Consider the following 20,720-nt stretch of genomic DNA (forward strand, 5'->3'; position numbering starts at 1 on the left):
CGCTCATACCGCTGCGACGGTATAACTTATATCTGAGGGAACGAGTGTAGCGCGGCGAAATTCAAAGTCCCGCTACATCGTCCCGGTGCTGCGGAGGAGGAATGTCTACCTATCTGTGTCAACTCAATCTTAATGCTAGCTTTCTAAAATAAAAAGAGAAATAAAACGAGGCACAGAGGTTACCTGTATAACACACGATTACTATTAAACCTCCCAGTAAACTTACTTCGACAGCTTCGGTTGCAGACAGCAAAAATCCGTTTCGGCCGATCTCCGCTATACGAAAGCTCACTAGGAGAAGAGTGTTTTTCCTACAGACTTTGCCTCATTTCGGAACAGAATTATGTATTCGCAATGTGCTCCCGTCTGACATACTGCAGAAAGAGTAGAGCCTCACTAAATTGTTGTGGAATTTTAGAGCATATTTTTTGCTCGAGTATCATGTCGTTTTTGGAAACCCAGAATCTACTCTGTAGGAATCAACACGGATTCCGGAAACAGCGATCGTGTGAGACCCAACTCGCTTTATTTGTTCATGAGACCCAAAAAATATTTGATACAGGCTCCCAGGTAGATGCTATTTTCCTTGACTTCCGGAAGGCGTTCGATACAGTTCCGCACTGTCGCCTGATAAAGTAAGAGCCTACGGAATATCAGAACAGCTGTGTGGCTGGATTGAAGAGTTTTTAGCAAACAGAAAAGAGCACGTTGTTACCAATGGAGAGGCGTCTACAGACAAAGTAACCTCTGGCGTGCCACAGGGGAGTGTTATGGGACCATTGCTTTTCACAATATATATAAATGACCTAGTAGATGGTGTCTGAAGTTCCATGCGCTTTTCGCGGATGATGCTGTAGTATAAAGAGAAGTTGCAGCATTAGAAAATTGTAGCGAAATGCAGGAAGATCTGCAGCGGATAGGCACTTGGTGCAGGGAGTGGCAACTGACCCTTAACATAGACAATTGTAATGCATTGCAAATACACAGAAAGAAAGATCGTTTATTGTACGATTATATGATAGCGGAACAAACACTGGTAGCAGTTACTTCTGTAAAATATCTGGGAGTATGCGTGCGAAACGATTTGAAGTGGAATGATTATATAAATTAATTGTCGGTAAGGCGGGTGCCAGGTTGAGATTCATCGGGAGAGTCCTTAGAAAATGTAGTCCATCAACAAAGGAGATGGCTTACAAAACACTCGTTCGACCTATACTCGAGTATTGCTCATCAGTGTGGGATCCGTACCAGATCGGGTTGACGGAGGAGATAGAGAAGATCCAAAGATGAGCGGCGCGTTTCGTCACAGGGTTATTTGGTAAGCGTGACAGCGTTACGGAGATGTTTAGCAAAGTCGAGTGGCAGACTCTGCAAGAGAGGCGCTCTGCATCGCGGTGTAGCTTGCTCGCCAGGTTTCGAGAGGGTGCGTTTCTGGATGAGGTACCGAATATATTGCTTCCCACCTACTTATCCTCCCGAGGAGATCACGAATGTAAAATTAGAGAGTTCCGAGCGCGCACGGAGACTTTCTGACAGTCGTTCTTCCCGCGAACCGTACGCGACTGGAACAGGAAAGGGAGCTAATGACAGTGACACGTATTGGCTTGCGGAGTATAAATGTAGATGTAGAAATCAAAAGAAAGTAAGAGCATACCTTATGAGCCAACCTTTCTACTAATTTTCTGAATTTCTAGATGCAAGAACAGAAAAGTTGTCGTCTAGCAGTTTCTAGACCAGGGATTCCCAAAGTGGTCGATATCGACCCCTTGAGGTCGATATCGATTTTCTAGGGGTCGACATAAACGAAAACTGATTTTGGGGGTCGACGACTAAAGATAGGCCCCCTTATTCATAATAGTCTGCTAACTTGACGCGCTGCTAATTCTCACTCTGTCTTCTTCTATTGACCTAAGTCAGAATGAAAAACAACACTCTGTAGCAGCTGTTTTAAGTTAGCGGACCATTACGAATAAGGGGGTTGATCTTAAAAGTAGGTAACTTGACCATGGGGGTCTGAGGTAACAGTTCATTTTGGAAAAGGGGTCACTTGTCCAAAATAGTTTGGGGATCATTGGCCTAGACAGTCAATATTACTGTACAAGAGTACAGCACAGTATACGACAGAGCTCCGCGACATTATCGAGAATGTTTTCCGGATCACCTCAGACCGTCACGTACTATTTTTGTGTGACTACGACAGTGGCTCAATTAACTGGTGCATTTGCAGCTGGGAGGGTCAACACGGAGACGGGCTGCAGTTTGCACACTAGATACAGATACACCCCTCACAGCAAACGACGGCGTTACCACACGGGACACACGAGTCAGAGCTCGCCGTCTCCACTGTGCGCCTACCGTGATGTGGGAGACTTGGAAGTCAGCTCTTATACTAACTGATTTCACATCGTTTATTTCTAGACACATGTTCTGATCGAAACTTTATCCACTAAGTCTGGAATGCAGGAATTCCAGTCTGGGCTGCGCTCACACGGACACGGGGTATGCTCGCTTGCGTACGTGAACGTTCGCGACCATTAGTAACGAATAATGCAAAGTAATTCGTAGGATAGTGAGCGAGTCGGAACGAATGACAAACTTTGCACTGTGACGTCTACAAATCTGCTATAATGCCACAGAACTCTGTACCGTAATTTGTAAATTGTTCCGGAGTGCACACTTTGAACACGCTGCCCGGGAAAGTGCCGAACGACCGAGGGTATTCTCTTACTGCGATCCGTCGATCTGAACAGTGATAAAACAATGGTACGTACTAAAAAACAACAATCTGGAGTGCAACTGTTCCATTGTTGGCCGTATATTGTGAGGTGCGAAATATCCAGATTAGAGATGGGCAAACTGAAACACGTAAATGTTTCGAAACAAATGAAACAGTATAATGTAATGTTTCGATACGCTGTTTCTAAACGGTGAAACAGTTTGTGTTTTGTAATCTAATAAACTTACACATTTTATCATCTTGAATGTCTACTGTATAAGTATGTCCATATAAACACAAATGAGATGCGAGAGCGCTAATCATTTCGCAGAAAGTATGAAACTATCACTTGGGAGTCTTGGCAGTTTCGTATTTCCTGCAGCAAATGCGCTGCTTTCGTGTTGTGTGACTTACATACTTTTCAATTGGCTGAGGACAGCCATAGCTGAAGACAGAAGAACCACCACGAACGGAACTGGAGATGGGAGCAAACTGCAGAAACAACGGATATGCTACTGGGATTCCCACATTCCGTTAGTATGGGTAATATACCCATCCTGCTAATTTCCATGTACACAAAGGGAATCATTGTGGATAATAGGCACAGTGACTATAGACTCACAGATAACACCAAATAATTCGAATAAATAACAAAATATAACAGAAAAAATTTTACCTTTCAAGGTGTTTCGAACCGTTACTATAAAGTCACCATGTTTCCCAGCCCTCCCCGTTCACCACTGCACTATCAGTGATATGTCAAACAGATTGCTTGCAATTATACCTAGATCAAATTTATGTATATATCTAATAACTGTCACTCGACGCCTTTTTTTATTCAGAATTTTGTAGGCTTACTTGCGTTTCTTAATACGATTACTGTACATGAAAAGAGAAGCGTATGTAATAAAAAAAAAGTAATTTAACTGAATGATTTTCACATATTTATTATTTTGAATGTGAATAGTATGCGTTGTTTCATTGTTTGGTTAGTGTTTATGAAGCAGATGTTACGCCATTTCGTAATAGGACAGTCAGCTAGAAACGAAGCTTTATTTTCGGATATCTTAAGCTTCATTCCATTGCTTGTCAAAAATATTTCGCCACTCTTGAAAGTGTTTCATTAGGTGTTATGTTGTGTTTCAGTGTCTGTGCCGAGCCCGAGTCTCGTCCGACACAGAGCGGAATGAAACATCACTGTTTCGATACAATTAGTCCGTTCCAGGCACAGGTGGACTGAAACAGCCTTATTTTGAAACAACGATACAGCTTCTGTGTCTGGCTCGAGATCGAATCTGGTGCGGTTATCCGAGACAGGGGCGGAATGAAGCGCCACTGTTTCGAAACAGTGAACCGCAGCCGTTCCGAAACACTGAAACAGTTCCACGTATCGATACACTGTATCGAAACATAGAAACAGTGGCCAAATCTAATCCAGATCGTCTGAGCACACAGTAACACGTGTCCCATTCGGCTCGGCAGCACGGGTCCAGTTCCCGAACAGCCATTCATTGACAGCTGTGGCGGACCGCCGACCGAGGCAGTGGCGGCAGCTCCGGGCCCGCCCAGCCGGCAGGAGGCGGCGTCGACCCCGCGGAGGGCGGCTCGCCTGCCCCTGAACTGGGCCGCTGCAGGAGGCTCCGCTCGAAACCCGAACACGCCCTCACGGCGGACGGCGTCCGACGGAGACGGCCGTCCGCAACCGAGCGAGGCGGCGCAGTGGCTGGCACTCCGGATTCGCATTCGCGGGGACGATTGTTCGATTCCGTGTCCGGCCATCCCGATTTAGGGTTTTCCTGCGATTTCCCTAAATCCCTTGGGGCAAATGCCGGGGTGGTTCCTGTGAAAGGGCAGTTCCGTCTCCTCCCCAGATCGAGCCGACCCGAGGCCGCTTTTCCGGTGTGCGAGTCCAACAGACGGAGTTCTGCTTTACATCGTAACGGTGCTCGCACTCGAAAGTGTATTACAACAGCAGTCGGCATGCTCACAACTGACAGAGCAAGAACGACATACACAGGATATTCTGCCCACTAAAATCCTTCAAAAAGGACGACCTCGGCACTCTCAGTTGTAAAGGGTGGCTATTAAATAAAATTTGTATATACAGGGTGTTACAAAAAAAGGTACGGCCAAACTTTCAGGAAACATTCCTCACACACAAAGAAAGAAAATATGTTATGTGGACATGTTAGAGCTCATTTTATTACTCCTCTTCAAATCACATTAATCGTGGAGTGGAAAGAGACAGCAACAGAACGTACCGGCGTGGTTTCAAACACTTTGTTACAGGAAATGTTCAAAATGTCCTCCGTTAGCGAGGATACGTGCATCCACCCTCCGTCGCACGGAATCCCTGATGCGCTGATGCAGCCCTGGAGAATAGCGTATTGTATCACAGCCGTCCACAATACGAGCACGAAGAGTCTCTACATTTGGTACCGGGGTTGCGTAGACGAGAGCTTTCAAATGCCCCCATAAATGAAAGTCGAGAGGGTTGAGGTCAGGAGAGCGTGGAGGCCACGGAATTGGTCCGCCTCTACCAATCCGTCGGTCACCGAATCTGTTGTCGAGAAGCGTTCGAACACTTGGACTGAAATGTGCAGGAGCTCCATCGTGCATGAACCACATGTTGTGTCGTACTTGTAAAGGCACATGTTCTAGCAGCATAAGTAGAGTATCCTGTACGAAATCGTGATAACGTGCTCCATTGAGCGTAGGTGGAAGAACGTGGGGCCCAATCGAGACATCATCAACAATGCCTGCCCAAACATTCACAGAAAATCTGTGTCGATGACGTGATTGCACAATTGCGTGCGGATTCTCGTCAGCCCACACATGTCGATTGTGAAAATTTACGATTTGATCACGTCGGCATGAAGCCTCATCCGTAAAGAGAACATTTGCACTGAAATGAGGATTGACACATTGTCGGATGAACCGTTCGCAGAACTGTACCCGTGGAGGCCAATCAGCTGCCGATAGTGCCTGCACACGCTGTACATGGTACGCAAACAACTGGTTCCGCCGTAGCACTCTCCATACAGTGACGTGGTCGACGTTACCTTGTTCATCAGCAACTTCTCTGACGCTCACATTAGGGTTATCGTCAACTGCACGAAGAATTGCCTCGTCCATTGCAGGTGTCCTCGTCGTTCTAGGTCTTCCCCAGTCGCGAGTCATAGGCTGGAATGTTCCGTGCTCCCTAAGACGCCGATCGATTGCTTCGGACGTCTCCCTGTCGGGACACCTTCGTTCTGGAAATCTGTCTCGATACAAACGTACCGCGCCACTGCTATTGGCCCGTGCTAATCCGTACATCAAATGGGCATCTGCCGACTCCGCATTTGTAAACACTGCACTGACTGCAAAACGACGTTTGTGATGAACACTAACCTGTTGATGCTACGTACTGATGTGCTCGATGCTAGTACTGTAGAGCAATGAGTCGCATGTGAACACAAGCACCGAAGTCAACATTACCTTCCTTCAATTGCGCCAACTGGCGGTGAATCGAGGAAGTACAGTACATATAGACGAAACTAACATGAGCCCTAACATGGAAATTAAACGTTTCCTGACACATGTCGACATAACATCTTTTCTTTATTTGTGTGAGGAATGTTTCCTGAAAGTTTGGCCGTACCTTTTTGTAACACCCTGTATAGTCTGTAATCGATGTTATTAGAACGTGTAATTAAAATAGTCGTCGCTCAGGAAATCTGTCGTACTGACTGTCTCATTTTTTTATATTTATATATACAGACGGTGAGTCAGAAGAATGGGAAACAATGATAGTTGTCACGGCAATGCCGCGACGTAGCTGGCACCAAACGATATACAGAATGCCGGTCGCACTGCGTCGCCACTTAGTAAATAGTAAACACAGAGCAACGTAACAGTGTGCAGCAAGTCTTTGCGGTTAAATCCTTTTACGAGAACGGAAGTGCAGAGGCAGCGCGACGACTATTTTGGCGTCGTTTCGACACCGTGCTCTGCAGTCACAATCCCTCGGCACGTGCGACCGACACCCGGGTTTTGCACTGAAGAGGCCGCCTGCAGGGAAACCTCGAAACGCTCCTACTGGAGACAATGTCGGTGCCGTGCCGTGCCGTGCGAAATGCATTTGCAATAGCCCCACAGTGTCCTGTAGTCCAGTGAAACTGTCAGAAAAAAAGCTTGTGCCTTGCAAAAGGTGAGGTAGAAGATTTTATTCTTTTAACTCGTTCATATTGTTGGAAAGGTTAGAAAACCAAGTTTTGCCAACAAAATTTCTCTCGGGAAAACTTTCTGCAGTCAAAAAACTTCGAAAATTTCGGACTTTTTTTCAGTTTTTTCAAAATATCTCAGTTTTATTTGCTCCTATCGCTTTGACGTCTATTTTCTTTTTTAAAGAGCACAAAATTCTCTACAAATTTTATTCTTACCATCGTTTTCTTCTCCCAGTATCTAAGGTGCTACAGCGCGTCAAAAAATACCAATTCTTCAAATTTCGGGCGAAGTGGCAAATTACCTAATTTTTGAACACTTATTTCAGTTTCTATTTGTGTAGTATAAACATATTAGTCTTCATGTTATTCATTGGAATTTACCATCTCACTCTGCTGCAGAGCCAGGACAAACAGTATCATATTCAGTAACTACGAACACATTCACGTCAGATTGCGTGAAGTTTATTTATGTTACAATATGTAATACGATTTCATGCAGGTGCCGTACATTTTCTACAGTTGATTGACGTTAATCATCAGTTATAAGAAAAAGTATGTAGGAATTGTTGTTTAGCGGACAAAAGCGTATTTATTCTTTGGCGGGCGGAAGGCAATTATCTCTGGTGATTGTTGACAGCGCGCTGACAGCTATTAGCACACATCAATAAGGGTCCTACAGTTTAGAGTCGCTTCCATTCAGTATATGTTGTGGTGCTGAAAATGCTTGCTCCTTACCCAATGTCCCTATTCTCAGAAAAATGCATGCGAAAAGGAACAAAATCTTCATTCTACAATGCCTTCGTTCCAGTGGAAGATGTGAAGTCAAGTGCACCGAGTAAATTTTTTGCCACTGATGGAGGGTACCTTATCCACAAAGTGACTTGTAATCGAAATGTTTGCTTCAAGTCAACAGCCCACAGCTATGTTTCTTACCTGCAACGTCATTTTGGATCTCAATTTGCTATTGTATTTGATGGGTATCCATGTGAGGGAGACAAATGTAGCACAAAGAGTGCTGAGAGGATTCGTAGGTCCAAAAAACATTCTTCGGTTGACGTTGTGGTTGAATCAGAGATGGTGACCAAGTCCGTCAGGGCAAGTTCTTGTCCAATGAACGAAACAAGATCCGTTTGATCACACTTCTTAAAAAGGAATTTCTGGAGTGTAGCATTGAAGCGCACCAGGCACAAGAAGATGCTGACGTTATGATTCTAACATCTGCCATTTCAAGAACAAAAGATTTTGGAAGTGTTGTCATTGTAGGAGAATACGTTGATCTGCATGTGCTCATGACCGGTTTGGGGCAAGGCATTGAAAACTTATTTTTCTTAAAGCCAGGAAGAGGAAAGGCAGAAGAGAAGTGGTTTTCCACTGCATCTTACAAGTTTGACAGTGAATGTATTCTGTTCACTCACGCCTTTAGCGGATGTGATACATCGTCTTTTTTTTGGTCAAGGAACAATTAAGTGCTGCAATATTGCTGCGAAAAATGAACACCTAACCTCAGCGCTTTGCACGTTCAATAAACCACATGCTACCCGTGAAGAAATAGTAACTGCAGGAGAACAGGTTACTGTCGCATTGTATAGTGGAGGTGTCAGCAGTTCCCACACACTAGACCATTTGCGGTGCCAGCTATTCGCCAAGTCTGCCACAAAAAGCAAACTGAATCTTGCACGGTTGCCACCTACACAAGATGCCGCACACCATCATTCGTTGCGGAGTCCAAAGTTGGATGGGAAACTGGAAACCTCCTGAGAAATGGGGCTGGAATCACAGTGACCACGGTCCAATACCCGTTATAATGAGCCAAGATGCAGCACCTGAAGCACTTCTTCACACTGTTTCATGCTCGTGCAAGGTGAACTGTGGCGGAGCGTGCTCCTGCAGAAAAGCGGGTTTGAAATGTTCTTCAGTTTGCAAGAAATGTATTGGGGTCAACTGTGAAAACGTGCCAAAATTTTTATACGAAGACAGTGAAGATGTTATGGAGGATGTTGAGGAAACCGCTGACGAAATCAACGAACTTGCTGAGGCTGACTCGCTGTTTCAAGAAGAGGTCAATCTGGAATCAACTCTAGGTACAGACCCTGAATCCGTAACTCGAGGTATTTCTGGTGACACTGAGGAACCTGGGCCATCAAAACGTTGGAAGTGATGCTCATATGTGTCTCAGGTGCGCTAAAGTGCGATATTACAAGTATTACACACCCAGAACTGTCGGTGCCCAGTAATCCTCTGTTGCATACAGAGAAATTGAATACCTGAAAATGAGGTGGTAAATTCCAACATATAACACGATGTATAATGTATTTACACTACACAAACAGAAACTGAAAAAATAGTGTTAAAAATTAAGGTATCTTGCCACTATGCTCAAAATTTGAAAAGCTCGTATTTTTTGAGGTGCTGTAGCGCCTTAGATATTGGGAGTAGAAAAGAAATGGCAAGAATCAAATTTGTAGAAAATTTTGTGCTCTTTAAAATAGAAAATAGACGTTAAAGCGATAAGAGCAAAAAACTTGTTTTGAAAAAACTGAAAAAGGCCCAAATTTTCCAAGTTTTTTTGACCGCAGAAAGTTTTCCCAAGCGAAATTTTGTTGGCAAAAGTCTGTTTTCTAATCTTTCCAACCATATGAACGAGTTGCAAAAGAAACAAACTCTTCTACCCCACCTTTTGCAAGATATATCTGCTATTTGACTGGACTACTGTTCGACGTCACACACAGTCTCTACAGTTGCACTGTTCGAGTGTTTACAAACACTGAAAGTGGATTCAAAGTTCCGTCCGTACGAGCCGCAGGCCGCTCGGCAACTTCGACCTGACGATCTGCTAACGCGCAGACGATATGCAGAAACCACGTGAGTAACAGTGCGACACTGCGACGGTAACAGTTTCGTCGACGAGCTGTGAACGTCCGACAGAGCTCACTTCTACCTCGGTGGCTTCCTCAACAGCCAGAATTTGCACTCCAGGTCTCAGCAATGCCCACGTCAGATACACAGGCGTCCACTGACAGCAGCCAGGTGACTGCACCGGGCACCACGCCATTGCGCAGCATTTCAAACCCCTACTCGTCCGAAGATGGCAACCGGTGTGCGACCACCGTAACGTCTGTTCGGTACGTTGCCGCAACACACAGTTTTGTCGCGGACCAACTGCCCCGTTTTCCTTTCGACATTCGGTTTCGACGGCACAGTCGGCACGGCACGGCACGGCACGGCACGAGTATCGGCGACGTGCGACGGTCGTTCGGTAACCGCGTCATTCCGAGGCACGGTGACAGCCCGACCTGGTGTCGTCAGATTTTTTCCTCGTGCGAACACCTCAACGGTACGGTTTATCGCACTCGACCTGCTGCCACTGCAGGACTTAGGCTAGGCGCAAATTGAGACGCGTATAGCGCGTGTGGCGCGACGCAGCGCAGCGCGCCTTTTTGTGACATCACAGGTTCAAATGGGAGCGCGCAAATTGCGACGCGACGCGACTGGGACGCGACTGGGACGCGACACGCGCCTGCGCCAGGTCGCGCGGCGTCGTGGTTGAGGCACAGTTTCTCGCGCCGCGCGTCGCGCTTGCCTCGCTAGCACTGTGGGAAATTTGAGGCGGGGAGCGGAAAAGTATCCCGGCCATATGCTCACATCGGAACGGCGCATATCAGCAGTGGTAGTATTGCCAATACGATAAATTTTGCCTTACTGCGTACTGAACTTTATTGCCTTTGGGTAGTGTTTCGCTTTTCGCCATTTCAACGCTCCAGCTTTCTTCGTTAGCACGTTATACTTTTCTGTTATTTATATATGCATAGTTTTGTTTTGTTTTTCTTCTGTCAAGAAAAATGTATACTTCAGTAACTGATGAGCCATTGGCCGCTGGAATTGCACCATATGCCTCCGTGATGTTTTCAGATCGCAAGAAGGGACAGAGGGTAGTGAATAAAGAAGCAAGGAATATTATAAAATCATGTGATTAAGAATCAGGGCAGGAAAATAAAGCAAGGTTATATTCTCGCTGCCTAGTAAGCTAGCGTATCTGTACGATCTGTTACAAAAATTTAGAAAGGGATAATCTCCCTTTGTGCTTGTGGTAAAAAGCGTCCAAGATCTGAAGTATAGAAGTTTCACTGTGATTACTCTGATATGGATGTGATAATGTAATACGGCACACTGTACTACGTGCACGTGAACAACATATTTCCACTGCAATCTAGAAACAGTCGAAAAGCAGTTTCAAATAACAACGTTTTAATTGGTTCGCCGTAATGAGAAAAAGCATTTCAATTGTTGCATGGACATTATCAGCATTAATAAACTAATTATACAACAACAGGCTACACAAATGAAGAAAATGGTCGGTATTATTACGAAAGTAGGAATATCCTAAAAGAGTGTTATGATTAGATAATTTAATTTTTTGAGCTACGGTCGCAGGTTCGAATCCTGCCTCGGGCATGGATGTGTGTGATGTCCTTGGGTTAGTTAGGTTTAATTAGTTCTAAGTTCTAGGGGACTGATGACCACAGATGTTAAGTCCCATAGAGCTCAGAGCCATTTGAACCATTTAATTTGTTGAAATGTGCTGCTGACAAAGGCAGATCTACTTTCATGACACTGTTTTTCGAACTCCATCTCACAAGGCACACAAGGCTAGCTTGTGCATTCCTGTCGCGCGCATTATCCTTCGCTGCTGACAATACACTGACCATTGTGTTGTGCGATAGATCATTTGTTTATTTATCTCAATAATAACTATTTTATTCGCGATCACGCATTGTTAGTTTGGCAAGCCCTAGGTGAGTAAACAGTATATGGCACGTGCCTCTCATTTCGCCTGAAGGAACGCTCGCCATTATTTACTGCTCAGATCAAGAGAAGGAATAAAATCCTTTGGTAAGTTTCCAATCCAGTCGCTCAGTGTTAAAAATACGATGGGTTACGGGGATTCCACCAAAATTCCAACAGAATTGCCAATCTGTTTTTGTGTGAGTTGTTAACCTTTTCTCATTCGAAGAAGCATCACTATTTATGAGTAAAAGCCACATTTTTCTTGGTGACTGGTTTAATTGTACTTTCTTTGTCACAATGCAATTTGCCAAACTCATCTCACAGCAGCTATTGAGACAGAATTCCGAAACGGAGGGCCTCATTAAACAAGTAATTGGCAATCACAGAGCTCAATAGCTTATGAAAAACCTCATAATATCGGTAGATAAGAAAGTTCCGTGTGTTTAATAATTGGCAAAACACTCTCCTCCTTGTGTGCTATCATTCGCCAAACTTTCGTTTCGATGTCTCGAGCTGTTTAGGAGATACGAGAGATGTTGCGAGTATTTCATTCTCGCGGGCGTGAGATCGGAAGTGAACGCGCTACATGGGGTCCATCTTATCGAGATCGGAGGCAGATAGAGATCTCCTCCCAAGTCTAAACAAAAATTCAGCATGTTAGCTAAATTTCATACGCAGCAACATATGGTGTAATACGCACCAAACGCAAAATCATAGCGACCCCTAATTTTCGTTGCAAACTTTTTGAGTTTTGCGTAGTGTCTTACTAAAATGTGTACATCACAATAAGAATGGTCATTAGCGAGGTGATGGGCACTTCGTCACGAAGCTGACATATAACGCTACTAGTAAGGCAAAAATCATATATTTTCAAAGAATAGTTTCTGTAAAATCGTTTGAGAAAGATAAGAGGTTGCGCGCGCTTCGGTTCAGTCAGCGCAGAGCGTCGCCAGTCGGCGCGTGCGAAGTGTGGTGTACGCGTCGCAATATGCGCTGGAGCCGCGCGACCCGTGCGGCACGTGCGTGTCGCGCAAATTAAGACGCGTATAGCGCGTGTGGCGCGACGCAGCGCAGCGCGCGTTTTTGTAACATCGCAGATTCCAATGGGAGCGCGCAAACTGCGACGCGACGCGACTGGGACGTGACGCGCGCCTGCGCCAGGTCGCGCGGCGGCGGCGTTGTGGCTGAGGCACAGTTTCTCGCGCCGCGCGTCGCGCTTGCCTCGCTAGCATCGTGGGAAATTTGAGGCGGGGAGCGGAAAAGTAGCCCGGCCATATGCTCACATCGGAACGGCGTATATCAGCAGTAGTAGTATTGCCAATACGATAAATTTTGCCTTACTGTGTACTGAATTTTATTGCCTTTGGGTAGTGTTTCGTTTTTCGCCATTTAAACGCTCCCCTTTCTTCGTTAGTACATTATACTTTTCTGTTATTTATATCTTCATAGTTTTGTTTTGTTTTTCTTCTGTCAAGAAAAATGCATACTTAAGTAACTGATGAGCCAGTAGCCGCTGGAATTGTATCATATGCCTCCGAGGTGTTTTCAGATCGCAAGAAGGGACATCAGTAACTGATGAGCCAGTAGCCGCTGGAATTGTATCATATGCCTCCGAGGTGTTTTCAGATCGCAAGAAGGTACAGAGGGTAGTGAATAAAGAAGCAAGGAATATTATAAAATCATGTGATTATGTATCAAGGTAGGAAAGTAAAATAAGGTTAATCTTCTCGCTGCCTAGTAAGCTAGCGCATCTGTACAATCTGTTACAAAAATTTAGAAAGGGATAATCTCCACAGGTGTGATCCCTTTGTTCTTGTGGTAAAAAGCGTCCAAGATCTGAAGTACAGAAGTTTCACTGTGATTACTCTCATATGGATGTAATAATGTAATACGGCACACTGTACTACATGCATGTGAACAACATATTTCCACTGCAATCTAGAAACAGTCGAAAAGCAGTCACAAATAACGATGTTTTAATTGCTTCGCCGTGATGAGAAAAAGCATTTCAATTGTTGCATGGACATTATCAGCATTAATAAACTAATTATACAACAACAGGCTACACAAATGAAGAAAATGGTCGGTATTATTACGAAAGTAGGAATATCCTAAAAGAGTGTTATGACTAGATATATTTAATTTGTTGAAATGTGCTGCTGACAAAGGCAGATCTACTTCCATGACAATGTTTTCCCAACTCCATCGCACAAGGCACACATGGCTAACTTGTGCATTCCTGTCGCGCGCATTATCCTTCGCTGCTGACGATACACTGACCATTGTGTTTTGCGACAGATCAATTGTTTATTTTTCTTAATAACAACTATTTTATTCGCGATCACGCATTGTCAGTTTGGCAAGCCCTAGGTGAGTAACCAGTATCTGGCATGTGCCTGTCACTCCTCCTGAAGGAACGCTCGTCATTATTTTAATACTGCTCAGATCAAGAGAAGGAATAAAATCCTTTGGTAAGTTTCCATTCCCGTCGCTCAGTGTTAAAAATACGTTGGGTTACGGGGATTCCACCCGAATTCCAACAGGATTGCCAATCTGTTTTTGTGTGAGTTGTTAACCTTCTCTCATTCGAAGAATCATCACCATTTATGAGTAAAGGCCACATTTCTCTTGGTGACTGGCTTAATTGTACTTCCTTTGTCACAATGCAATTTGCCAAACTCATCTCACAGCAGCTATTGAGACAGAATTTCGAAATGGAGGGGCTCATTAAACAAGTAATTGGCAATCACAGAGCTCAATAGCTTACGAAAAACCCTTATAGTATCGGTTTGCAGTAACATAAAAGAAGAAATTTCATGTTTACTTTTATACTAGGAAGCACATGTTTCGCTAGCTGTCAATAACTCTTAAAAAATTACAGTCACTGGAGTGAAATAAATAAAAAAAGGAGTATAAGTAGTGATATATCGCCATAGATAAGAAAGTTCCATGTGTTTAATAATTAGCAAAACACTCTCCTCGTTGTGTGCTGTTATTCGCCAAACTTTCGTTTCGATGTCTCGAGCTGTTTAGGAGATACGAGAGATGTTGCGAGTATTTCATTCTCGCGGGCGTGAGATCGGAAGTGAACGCGCTACATGGGGTCCATTTTATCGAGATCGGAGGCAGATAGAGATCTCCTCCCAAGTCTAAACAAAAATTCAGCATGTTAGCTAAATTTCATACGCAGCAACATATGGTGTAATACGCACCAAACGCAAAATCATAGCGACCCCTAATTTTCGTTGCAAACTTTTTCAGTTTTGCGTAGTGTCTTACTGAAATGTGTACATCACAATAAGAATGGTCATTAGCGAGGTTTTGGGCACTTCGCCATGAAGCTGACATATAACGCTACACGTAACGCAAAATCATATATTTTCAGAGAACAGTTTCTGTAAAATCGTTTGAGAAAGATAACAGGTTGCGCGCGCATCGGTTCTGTCAGCACAGAGCGTCGGCAGCCGGTGCGTGCGAAGTATGTTGTTGTTGTTTTCAGCCCTGAGACTGGTTTGATGCAGCTCTCCATGCTAATCTATGCTGTGCTAGCTTCTTCATCTCCCAGTGCCTACTGCAACCTACATCCTTCTGAATCTGCTTAGTGTATTCATCTCTTGGTCTCCCTCTACGATTTTTACCCTCCACACTGCCCTCCAATGCTAAATTTGTGATCCCTTGTTGCCTCAAGACATGTCCTACCAACCGATCCCTTCTTCTAGTCAAGTTGTGCCACAAACTCCTCTTCTCCCCAATCCTATTCAATACCTCCTCATAGTTACGTGATCTACCCACCTAATCTTCAACATTTTTCTGTAGCACCACATTTCAAAAGCTTCTATTCGCTTCTTGTCCAAACTAGTAATCGTCCACGTTTCACTTCCATACATGGCTACACTCCATACAAATACTTTCAGAAACGACTTCCTGACACTTAAATCAATACTCGATGTTAACAAATTTCTCTTCTTCAGAAACGCTTTCCTTGCCATTGCCAGTCTACATTTTATATCCTCTCTACTTCGACCATCGTCAGTTATTTTGCTCCCCAAATAGCAAAACTCCTTTACTACCTTAAATGTCTCATTTCCTAATCTAATTCCCTCAGCATCACCCGACTTAATTCGACTACATTCCATTATCCTCGTTTTGCTTCTGTTGATGTTCATCTTATACCCTCCTTTCAAGACACTGTCCATTCCGTTCAACTGCTCTTCCAAGTCCTTTGATGTCTCTGACAGAATTACAATGTCATCGGCGAACCTCAAAGTTTTTATATCTTCTCCCTGGATTTTAATACCTACTCCAAATTTTTCTTTTGTTTGCTTTACAGCTTGCTCAATATACAGATTGAATAACATCGGGGAGAGGCTACAACCCTGTCTCACTCCCTTCCCAACCACTGCTTCCCTTTCATGCCCCTCGACTCTTACAACTGCCATCTGGTTTCTGTACAAATTGTAAATAGCCTTTCGCTCCCTGTATTTTACCCCTGCCATCTTTAGAATTTGAAAGAGAGTATTCCAGACAACATTGTCAAAAGCTTTCTCTAAAGTCTACAAATGCTAGAAACGTAGGTTTGTATTTCCTTAATCTTTCTTCTAAGATAGTCGTAATGTCAGTATTGCCTCATGTGTTCCAACATTTCTACGGAATCCAAACTGATCTTCCCCGAGGTCGGCTTCTACCAGTTTCTCCATTCGTCTGTAAAGAATTCGCGTTAGTATTTTGCAGCTGTGAGTTATTAAACTGATAGTTCTGTAATTTTCACATCTGTCAACACCTGCTTTCTTTGGGATTGGAATTATTATATTCTTCTTGAAGTCTGAGTGTATTTCGCCTGTCTCATACATCTTGCTCACCAGATGGTAGAGTTTTGTCAGGACTGGCTCTCCCAAGGCCGTCAGTAGTTCCAATGGAATGTTGTCTATTCCGGCGGCCTTGTTTCGACTCAGGTCTTTCAGTGCTGTGTCAGACTCTTCACGCAATATCGTATCTCCCATTTCATCTTCATCTACATCCTCTTCCATTTCCATAATATTGTCCTCAAGTACATCGCCCCTCTATATACTCCTTCCACCTTTCTGCTTTCCCCTCTTTGCTTAGAACTGGGTTTTCATCTGAACTCTTGATATTCATACAAGTGGTTCTCTTCTCTCTAAAGGTCTCTCTAATTTTCATGTAGGCAGTATCTATCTTACCCCTAGTGAGATAAGCCTCTACATCCTTACATTTGTCCTTTAGCCATGCCTGCTTAGCCATTTTGCACTTCCTGTCGATGTCATTTTTGAGACGTTTGTATTCCTTTTTGCCCGCTTCATTTACTGCATTTTTGTAGCTTCTCCTTTCATCAATTAAATTCAATATTTCTTCTGTTACCCAAGGATTTCTACTAGCCCTCATCTTTTTACCTACTTGATCCTCTGCTGCCTTCACTACTTCATCCCTCAGAGCTACCCATTCGTCTTCTACTGTATTTCTTTCCCCCATTCCTGTCAATTGTCCCGTTACGCTCTCCTTGAAACTCTGTACAACCTCTGGTTCTTTCAGTTTATCCAGGTCCCATGTCCTTAAATTACCACCTTTTTGCAGTTTCTTCAGTTTTAATACACAGTTCATAACCAATAGACTGTGGTCAGAGTCCACATCTGCCCCTGGAAATGTCATACAATTTAAAACCTGGTTCCTAAATCCCTGTCTTACCATTATATAATCTATCTGATACCTTTTAGTATCTGCAGGATTCTTCCATGTATACAACCTTCTTTTATGATTCTTGAAGCAAGTGTTAGCTATATGCTCTGTGCAAAATCCTACCAGACGACTTCCTCTTTCATTTCTTAGCCCCAATCCATATTCACCTACTATGTTTCCTTCTGTCCCTTTTCCGACTGTCGAATTCCAGTCACCCATGACTATTAAATTTTCGTCTCCCTTCACTACCTGAATAATTTCTTTTATCTCATCATACATTTCTTCAATTTCTTCGTCATCTTCAGAGCTAGTTGGCATATAAACTTTTACTGCTGTAGTAGGCATGGGCTTAGTGTCTATCCTGGCCACTATAATGCGTTCACTATGCTGTTTGTAGTAGCTTACCCGCACTCCTATTTTTTTTATTAATTATTAAACCTACTCCTGCATTACCCCTATTTGATTTTGTATTTGTAACCCTGTATTCGCCTGACCAAAAGTCTTGTTCCTCCTGCCACCGAACTTCACTAATTCCCACTATATCTAACTTTAACCTATCCATTTCCCTTTTTAAATTTTCTAACCTACCTGCCCGATTAAGGGATCTGACGTTCCACGCTCCGATCCGTAGAACGCCAGTTTTGTTTCTGAGATCCGTATGGGGGACTACTTTACCTCCGGAATACTTTACCCAAGAGGACGCCATCATCATTTAACCATACAGTAAAGCTGCATGCCCTCGGGAAAAATTACGGCCGTAGTTTCCCCTTGCTTTCAGCCGTTCGCAGTACCAGCACAGCAAGGCCGTTTTGGTTAATGTTACAAGGCCAGATCCAGACTGCTGCCCCTGCAACTACTGAAAAGGCTGCTGCCCCTCTTCAGGAACCACACGTTTGTCTGGCCTCTCAACAGATACCCTCTGTTGTGGTTGCACCTACGGTACGGCTGTCTGTATCGTTGAGGCACGCAAGCCTCCCCACCGACGGCAAGGTCCATGGTTCGTGGGGGGGAGGGGGGGGGGGATGTACGGTGTACGCGTCGCAATATGCGCTGGACCCGCGCGGCGCGGCACGTGCGTGTCGCGCTGCAGTGTCGTGTCACGTCACACGTGCTGTACTCGTGTCAATTTGCGCCTAGCCTTAGAGTGAGAATGTGAGAGGAAACCTCCCGGATTCCCATCAAAATGTTGGCTCGAGCCACGCACAATGTTCCTGTAGGGCTGCAGGAAAATGTAGAGGAAATATGTAAGAAAATGAAGGTACTGAAATTGTAACTCTATTTGTTTTCTAGCCGTCTTTTGTCTCTCGAGAGCGGAAGCTTAACTTCCTTATTAGCTGCCGGCCGCGGTGGTCTAGCGGTTCTGGCGCTGCAGTCCGGAACCGCGGGACTGCTACGGTCGCAGGTTCGAATCCTGCCTCGGGCATGGGTGTGTGTGATGTTCTTAGGTTAGTTAGGTTTAAGTAGTTCTAAGTTCTAGGGGACTTATGACCTAAGATGTTGAGTCCCATAGTGCTCAGAGCCATTTTTGAACCTTATTAGCTAGTCTTGGTCTGATTAAGACGAAAAACAACTTATTGATGTGCAGACGTATTGTGGAAATTTGTATGAAATTCAGAGGATGGAAGCAACGTAAAATACATTGCATTCAACATCAAGACGGTTTTAATTTGTATACATTACGAATTCCTGGACAATGAAATTTATCGCAATATTTCGGAGCCGGTACTATTTTTCACGCAGAAATGAAGTAGGAAATTTTTGAAGACCTGGACGCCGCACGCGAGAAGACATGTTAACACGGTAAAGGATGAACTCTTATCTACGCCATTTCCCAGTGTCAGTTACATTTTGCTATTCTCTGTTCTTTTTCAATAATTTTTGTAGTGGAAATTGGTTTCACTTTTGCTCAGAAACGCCACAAGGACCACCGCAACAATAGCTTTTCCGAATCACAAAGTCCGGGAACTTTTCTGTAATACGAAGTCCGACTTGCATTTCATTCTTTCCCTTTTTCACGGTCATTAACGATTTTAAAACCCCCTTTTTATTCACCATTTGTTCCCACATTTTCAACCTTTTCTTCTCTTTTTCTTTTTTTTATTAACGACTACACGAGGGGGAGCTCGTCTATCAGATTTTTGATATTTGAGAAATAAAAATGCTCGTGACAACAATAATGACACAAAGAAATATGTGTGGAGTAATTGTGCTCATAGATTGATCTCCATTCCAAAATTCCTCATCCTTTTGAGTCACCCTCTACTTGCTGCGCATACTGCGTGTATTCTTATGTCTGATATCAATTCAAACAGCCAGTAATTTGTGATTACACTGGGTACCACATGATAACCATTTGCTTGTGCAAACTACATCCAAATAGTGCATAAACAAAATTACAAATGTTAGTGAAATCACTATACAAACTTGCCTGATCGATCTCAAGATAGTGTAGAATTAATGCGATAGAATAACAGGAGGAGGGAGGGAGGGAGGGTATATTGGAGCAGCCAGACCGTCACTCACTGCCGAGGGCAGGGCAGAACGCAGGCAGCTGCACTCCACTCACCGGCTCCTGCTTCACGTACAGGGGGTCGCAGCCGACCACCGCCTCCGCCTCCTCGTCTTCACACTCCGACTCCTGAAAGGAAAAAAAAAAACCAAATACGGAGAACACGGAGAGAAACTCTGGCAGGCAGAGAGGAAAAATAATGTCGCGCCGACGCAGTGCAGCCGAGCCCAGTTAGGGCCCACGTATATTGTGAAGACTCCGGAAAGTGTGGGAATGCGATTGCTAGGAAGTTATTGCCGGTACTGTACTGCTATTTTTACAAAACTGCACGCAGACACTGGATGATCTTTCCCGATAATGACAAGAAATACGTACAAACAGCCCACACTGTTACGGAGCTACCACCGGCTTACAGATAACGTTTCACCCGATGAGGCATGCGCGTGTGTGTGTGCGCATGTGCGTGGGCCGAAGAAAGTTGCGTATTTTAATTTTTCAGCAACTGTAGTGTACAGGGTGAATCGCCTTAACTTGCTCCTCAGAAATTGCAGAAATGGAAAGTGCTATCGATTTTCAGCTCTCACAGAATTGACTGGTAGTCAGGGGCTTGTATTCTTCACCAATAAACATAGTGGAATAATACTTAAAGCCTATCTTTTGTGCAAACATACACTTTCTTAAATGCACAAATGCCTATTGACAGTAACGAACTAAAAGTAGGGTAAATTAGAATGTCAGTGGTCGTTGTCGCAGGATTCTAGTGCGAGGCATTCACGAGATATCGTATTGAGAAAAGCTTCCACACAGACAT

At 44.1% G+C, this 20,720-nt stretch overlaps 1 long non-coding RNA gene across 1 annotated transcript in view; it reads right to left on the minus strand.

Moving 5' to 3' along the window:
• Positions 1-19,965: 19,965 nt before the first annotated feature.
• LOC126143484 (uncharacterized) overlaps positions 19,966-20,720 on the minus strand; it is a 41,361-nt gene continuing 40,606 nt past the window's right edge. Inside the window, exon 3 of the long non-coding RNA XR_007529742.1 lies at positions 19,966-20,038. This is a non-coding gene — a long non-coding RNA (uncharacterized LOC126143484). The remainder of the gene's footprint in view (positions 20,039-20,720) is intronic.

Source organism: Schistocerca cancellata, unplaced genomic scaffold (genome assembly GCF_023864275.1).
Source record: "Schistocerca cancellata isolate TAMUIC-IGC-003103 unplaced genomic scaffold, iqSchCanc2.1 HiC_scaffold_808, whole genome shotgun sequence".
NCBI lineage: Eukaryota > Metazoa > Arthropoda > Insecta > Orthoptera > Acrididae > Schistocerca > Schistocerca cancellata.